The following is a 6,851-nucleotide window of genomic DNA, read 5'->3' on the forward strand; positions in this document are numbered from 1 at the left end:
AATTTTTTGTATTTTTAGTAGAGATGAGGTTTCACCGTGTTAGTCAGGATGGTCTCGAACTCCTGAACTCATGATCCGCCTGCCTGAGCCTCCCAAAGTGCTGGGATTACAGGCGTGAGCCACCGTGCTCTGCTAATTTTTGTATGTTTTGTAGAGACAGGGTCTCACCATGTTGCCCAGGCTGGTCTTGATCTCCTGGGCTCAAGAGAGCCACCCTCCTCAGCCTCCCAAAGTGTTGGGATTACAGGCATGAGCCACCACACCTGGCCTAGAAAACTTATTCTTGATAGGCAACATCTAACCTCTATGATCCAGGAATGCAAACCCAAAAGAGAAGAGGCTGAGATGCAAACACAACAAAATAAGAAGGAAACTAAACAAGATAAGAAAAACTTGCTGAGAAATTTAAAATATCATTGGGTAAAGAGAGTGACCACTTCATTAACTAGTATATTTCCAAGGCCTAACACATCATCTATAGGGTACCAACCTGTATTCCAAAAATTGCCTAGGCAAAGCACAGAAAGGTCATCACTTCATGTCCTAAATATTAGAATATGCTGGGATCTCTGTAAAAATAGTCCCCTATTAGTAGGTTAATATATCTTGATTTTTCTGATAATCTGATCATCTAATTACAAGCTATTAGGTTATGATTCACCTCATTAATAACCAATAATTCACATTGCTGATACATTGGATGTAGTTGGGGAAAATAAGAACAGCTACAAAACAGAATAAAGTTCATTCGATCAGGGGTCCTCAAGCCCCAGGCCAAGGGCCGGTACCAGTCTGTGACCTGTTAGGAACTGGGCCAAAGAGCAGGAGGTGAGCAGCAGGCCAGTGAGCATGACCGCCTGAGCTCCACATCCTGTCAGATTAACAACAGAATTAGATTCTCATTGGAGCACTGATATGGGAGGGGGTAGGGAAGTGCTGGGTAGAGAGAAGTGAGGTCCCTGGCAAGGGCTCCACCCTTGGGCCTGTGCCCACAGACCTACATGAGGACAGGCATTCCTGTTTTAGTGCCCAAAAGTTGCATTTTCCAAAACCACTCTGGCCCACTACACCCCCCATCCTGTGCCTATAAAAACCCTGAGACCCCAGCAGGCACACACACAAGCAGCTGGACATCAAGAGGAACACACTGGCAGAAAAACACATTGACAGATGCTGGCAGGCCATTGATGATGGAACGACACGGACACCAAGGGGAATTCGGCAGAGGTCAGAGGAGAGCCCGGCCACTGAGCAGCCCGACTCCAGGAGAAGAGCACCTTCCCACTCCATCCCCCTTCTGGCTCCCCATCCATCTGCTGAGAGCTACTTCCCACCATTCAATAAAGCCTTGCACCCATCCTCCCAGCCCACTTGCGATCCAATTTTTCAGTACACTAGGGCAAGAACCTGAGATACAGAAAGCCCTCTGTCTTTGTGATAAGGCAGAGGATGCAACTGAGCTAATTAACACAAGCTGCCTGAGGATGGCTAAGCTGAAAGAGCACGTGTTAACAGATGCCCACTGGGGCTTCAGGAGCTGTAAACACTAAGCCCTAGACTTGCCCGTCTGCACGCTCCCCCTAGGGGTTTGAGCGGCAGGGCACTGAAGAAGTGAGCCACACCCCCATTGCATGCCCTGTGAGGGAGATGAGGAAACACTTTTCCCATTTCAGCGTGAACCCTATTGTAAACTGTGCACGTGAGGGATCTAGGTTGTGCACTCCTTATGAGAATCTAACTAATGCCTGATGATCTGAGGTGGAACAGTTTCATCCCACTACATCTCCCCACCCCCAGCCCCCATCCGTGGAAAAATTGTCTTCCGTGAAAGCAGCCCCTGGTGCCAAATAGGTTGGGGACTGCTGCATAAGATCCTGTATAGAGAATTCTGTCACTGGCCCTTATTAGGGTTATGCCCTGAAAAGCTAATAAGTTAATGGCATTTCTCCAAAATTAGAGAATCATAGAAAGCCGTTTAAAACCATTGGGGTCAGTACCTCTTTTGGTTTGGACATATACTTACATGCCTTCCTCTTGTTCAAGATAACTCCCTGCACTATCAGTACCTTTCCATCACATTGGTTAAAGGATATAATCGAACCCGACCACTGCTGGTCTTCGCTGGACACCATGAACCACACTGTCCAAACCTTCTTCTCTCCTGTCAACAGCAGCCAGCCCCCCAACTATGAGATGCTCAAGGAGGAGCACGAGGTGGCTGTGCCGGGGGCGCCCCACAACCCTGCTCCCCCAACGTCCACCATGATCCACATCCGCAGCGAGACCTCTGTGCCCGACCATGTTGTCTGGTCCCTGTTCAACACCCTCTTCATGAACCCCTGCTGCCTGGGCTTCATAGCATTCGCCTACTCAGTGAAGTCTAGGGACAGGAAGATGGTTGGCGACCTGACCAGGGCCCAGGCCTATGCCTCCACTGCCAAGTGCCTGAACATCTGGGCCCTGATTTTGGGCATCCTCATGACCATTCTGCTCATTATCATGCCAGTGTTCATCATCCAAGCCCATCGATAGATCAGGAGGCATCATTGAGGCCAGGAGCTCTGCCCATGACCTGTATCCCATGTACTCCACCTTCCATTCCTTGCCCTGGCCCAGAACCAAATCCTGTATCAGCCCTTTATCCTCACACACTTTTCTACAATGGCATTCAATAAAGTGTATATGTTTCTGGTGCTGCTGCAAAAAAAAAAAAAAAAAAAAAGGATATAATCATTTAGCAATACTTCATCCTGTTCAAAGTGTTCTCACATCCATTATGTCATCAGAGCCTCACAGCAATCCTGAAAGGAAATAGATCAGGTGTCTGCCTGTGTCCATGCTAGAGAAGTCAGTGCAGAAAGAAAGAAAAAGATGACTGTGGCTTCCCAAGGCAGCAGGGGAAAGGATGGTAGATTCGTGCCTCTCATCATAAACCTTTGCTCCCTTTTGAGCCACTATGAAACTTCAGGACACAGTGCCCAAATCTAACACTTGAGTCATGGAAACCTTAGTCTACAAACATACCCAGGACTTCCTCACAAGAGACTGGCTGAGAAACTGCTCAAATGACAGCTTGCAAAGATCCTTAAAAACAAATCAACAAGGCCGGGTGTGGCAGCTCACGCCTGTAATCCCAGCATTTTGGGAGGCCGAGGTGGGCAGATCACCTGAGTTCAGGAGTTTGAGACCAACCTGGCCAACATGGTGAAACCTCGTCTCTACTAAAAATACAAAAAAATTAGCCGGGCGTAGTGGCACACGCCTGTAATCCAAGCTACTCAGGAGGCTGAGGCAGGAGAATCGCTTGAACCCGGGAGGTGGAGATTGCAGTGAGCCAAGATCACGCCACTGCAATCCAGCCTGGGCAACAAGAACGAGACTCCATCTCAAACAAAAAACATAAACAAATCAACAAAAACACAGTCAATCTCAGGTACTGTGGGGAAGGGAGGTATAGGAGGGGTATGGAAGGGTGGTTCTAGATTGTTGATGTGTTGCATTTCTTGAGCTGAATGTTGGCAGGTGGACGTGCTCAAATTGTGACAGTTCATTGAGCTGTGTCCTTATAATTTGTGCACATTTCTGTGTCAAGGTTGTGCTTCTGTAAAAACAGAGATTTTTAAAGGCACAGATACCTTACTAATTCCATGCTCACCTTTGCCTCTGTTTTTGTCTCTTGGTTTTTGCATTCTTCTTCTCTCCCTTCCCAGGATGAATCACCCTACTTGTTAAAATTGTACTACAGCAAATGTTAGTAAATTATGTGCCTTGTGGTGGTGATGAAGTCAAATCAAACACATTTGTCACTGGAGAGATGGCCTCCAGCTGTTTATCTGGGAAATATAATTGAATACTAAAGGAATAGACACTAGAAGTTGCCAGTTTTATTTTTACTATAGGTGCGGGCTAAAATATGAGAGAGTGAATTTCCCTGAGTTTAAAATACAAACAGAATTTTAAAAATACACGATAGTTCTTCCAAAGAATTTAACATGGGTGATTTCAAAATCAATTCCTCTTACTCCGTCCATAAAGAAACACAGAGGACGCTCTTATTTACACAGTGCAACTGGGTCTTTATCTTAAGCCCAAACTTACTGTGTTCACTACTTATATATGAACTTATCCCTGCATTTCACATTGCATTTGCTCAATTTGCACTTTCCAAAAATACTTGTTATATTGCTTACCTTTGAGCGACACTCACTGCCAAATAGAAGTTTTAAAGATTTCAACAAAAATGAGCTGGGCACAGTGGCTCATGCCTGTAATCCCAGTGCTTTTGGAGGCTGGGGCAGGAGGATCACTTGAGGTCAGGAGTTTGAGACCAGTCTGGGCAACATAGTGAGAGCCCGTCTCTACCAAAAGAAGATTTGTTTTAATTAGCTGAGCCACCTCACACCTGTAGTCCCAGTTACTCAGAAGGCTGAAGTAGGAGGATCAGTTGAGCCTAGGAGTTCAAGGTTACTGTGAGCTATGATTGAACCACTGCACTCCAGCCTAGTTGACAGAATAAGACCCTGTCTCAAAAAATATACCTATATTGGACAAAAGTGATAATGAGCTTTGAAAATATTTAAGTGACTCAAAAAGTGGATTTATGATTTAGAAGACAATGACATTGCAAATAGAAGTAAAATGTTGGTGTAAAATTTAACACATTTTAAACATGTCTGATGGCATCCTATAATACTTCTGGAACATCCTGCATGCTCTCCAAATTGAACCACAAACTTGGGTCCCATTCTGAGGATGCCTGTCATCCTAGAGAGGTGAAATACAGCAAACACAGACCCAATAAAGACACCAAGATACTAGTGCAGTTCATTGTTATCAAGCATCTTTTGACTTTTGGTTTACCTAGTTGCAAAGGTGCGAGGTCCAGCTTCCACAATCCCTTCTTTGGACAAAGCCACTAACACAGAGAGCAGTTAAGCAACACATCCAAGCTTCCAAGACTGAAACCCAGGTTCCCAGGACTGTTTTGTGACTGTCCATGAAGATAGTTAGAAATCACAAGGCCGGTCGGGTGCCATGGTTCACGCCTGTAATCTCAGCACTTTGGGAGGCTGAAGCGGGTGGATCACGAGTCCAGGAGTTGGAGACCAGCCTGGCCAACATGGCGAAACCCCGTCTCTACTAAAAATACAAAAATTAGCTGGATGTGGTGTCACACACCTGTAATCCCAGCTACGTGGGAGGCTGAGGAACAAGAATCACTTGAACTTGGGAGGCAAAGGTTGCAATGAGCTGAGATCATGCCACTGCAGTCCAGCTTGGGAGACAGAGTGAGACTCTGTCTCAAAAAAAAAAAAAAAAAAAAAAAAAAAGAGGCGGGGCATGGTGGCTTACGCCTTTAATCTCAGCACTTTGAGAGGCTGAGGGGGGCAGATCACAAGGTCAGGATTGGAGACCAGCCTGGCCAACATGGCGAAACACTGTCTCTACTAAAAATACAAAAACCAGCTGGGCGTGGTGTCACACACCTATAATCCCAGCTACTTGGGAAGCTGAGGCACGAGAATTGCTTGAACCTGGGAGGCAAAGGTTGCGGTGAGCTGAGATCGTGCCACTGCACTCCAGCCTGGGATACAGAGTGAGACTCTGTCTCAAAAATAAAAAAATTAAAAAATAAAATAAAAAAAGAAAAAGAAAAAAGAAAAGAAATCACACAGGTCAAGCATTCATGAATCACAGTGGTAGTGTAACAGGAAGCAAAATATGCTTGTATTGGGGATGCTGTCTTAGACATGCACTGAATGTTGGAGGTGCAGCTGACCAAGACCCAGGACCAAACCCATCAATGATGGTAGCAGTGGTCAGAAGGAGATGCAATGGAGTAAGCAATAGGCAGTCTACACTGGGGGACAGTCAGTATTTGCAAAGCATGACACTAGGCTATTATTATCAGAGGTCTTGCAGAAAGGCAGAGCCTTGGATCAAGAAAGTCCATCGTGATGCAGGCAATAGGGTCTAACTTCCAGGAGAGCTACAAGTGTTCTGGACGAGGCTGAGTACTGGGCTCAGGAGACCTTGCAGGGTTCCAAGACCACCCACAGTCAGAAATCAAACAGATTCCATTACAGGTATGTATTAAGGTGTTCACTTTTTAAAATTTAATTTAATTTAATTTAATTTAATTTTTTGAGACAGAGTTTTGCTCTTATCGCCCAGGCTGGAGTGCAATGGCGTGATCTTGGCTCACTGAGGCCTCCGCCCCACAGATTCAAGCGATTCTCCTGCCTCAGCCTCCCAAGTAGATGGGATTACAGGCTAATTTTTATATATTTTTTATAAAGATGGGGTTTCACTGTGTTGGCCAGGCTGGTCTAGTTTTTGTATTTTTGTATTTTTAGTAGAGACGGGGTTTCACTATGTTGTCCAGGCTGGTCTCGAACTCCTGACCTCAGGTGATCCACCCGCCTTGGCCTCCCAAAGTGCTGGGATTACAGGTGTGAGCCACCGTGCCTGGCAAGGTGTTCATTTTCCTAACCTCTCCCTTACATATGTGTGTGTGTATATATGTGCATGTGTGTGTGTATATATACACACATATATACATATATACGTATATATAAATATATACTACATATGTGTATATATAAATAAACATATACGTATATATGCACACATATGTGTATATATGTATATATGTGTACGTACATACACATATATACTGAGCATGGTGACATACACACACACACACACACACACACGTATATATATATATTCGAGTCAGGGTCTCTGTCATCCAAGCTCTGGCATGCAGTGGCACAATCACAGCTCAGCTCACTGTAGCCTTGACCTCCCGGGCTCAGACGATTCTCCCACCTCAGCCTCCCAAGTAGCTG

General features: G+C 45.3%; 1 pseudogene across 1 annotated transcript; it reads left to right on the forward strand.

Moving 5' to 3' along the window:
- Positions 1–2,089: 2,089 nt before the first annotated feature.
- Positions 2,090–2,571, forward strand: LOC115830870 (annotated as a pseudogene). The gene has a single exon (XR_004026378.1). The product of XR_004026378.1 is annotated as an interferon-induced transmembrane protein 3 pseudogene (transcript).
- The last annotated feature ends 4,280 nt before the right edge of the window (positions 2,572–6,851 follow it).

The sequence above is a fragment of the Nomascus leucogenys genome, chromosome 17 (assembly GCF_006542625.1).
Source record: "Nomascus leucogenys isolate Asia chromosome 17, Asia_NLE_v1, whole genome shotgun sequence".
NCBI classification, from domain to species: domain Eukaryota; kingdom Metazoa; phylum Chordata; class Mammalia; order Primates; family Hylobatidae; genus Nomascus; species Nomascus leucogenys.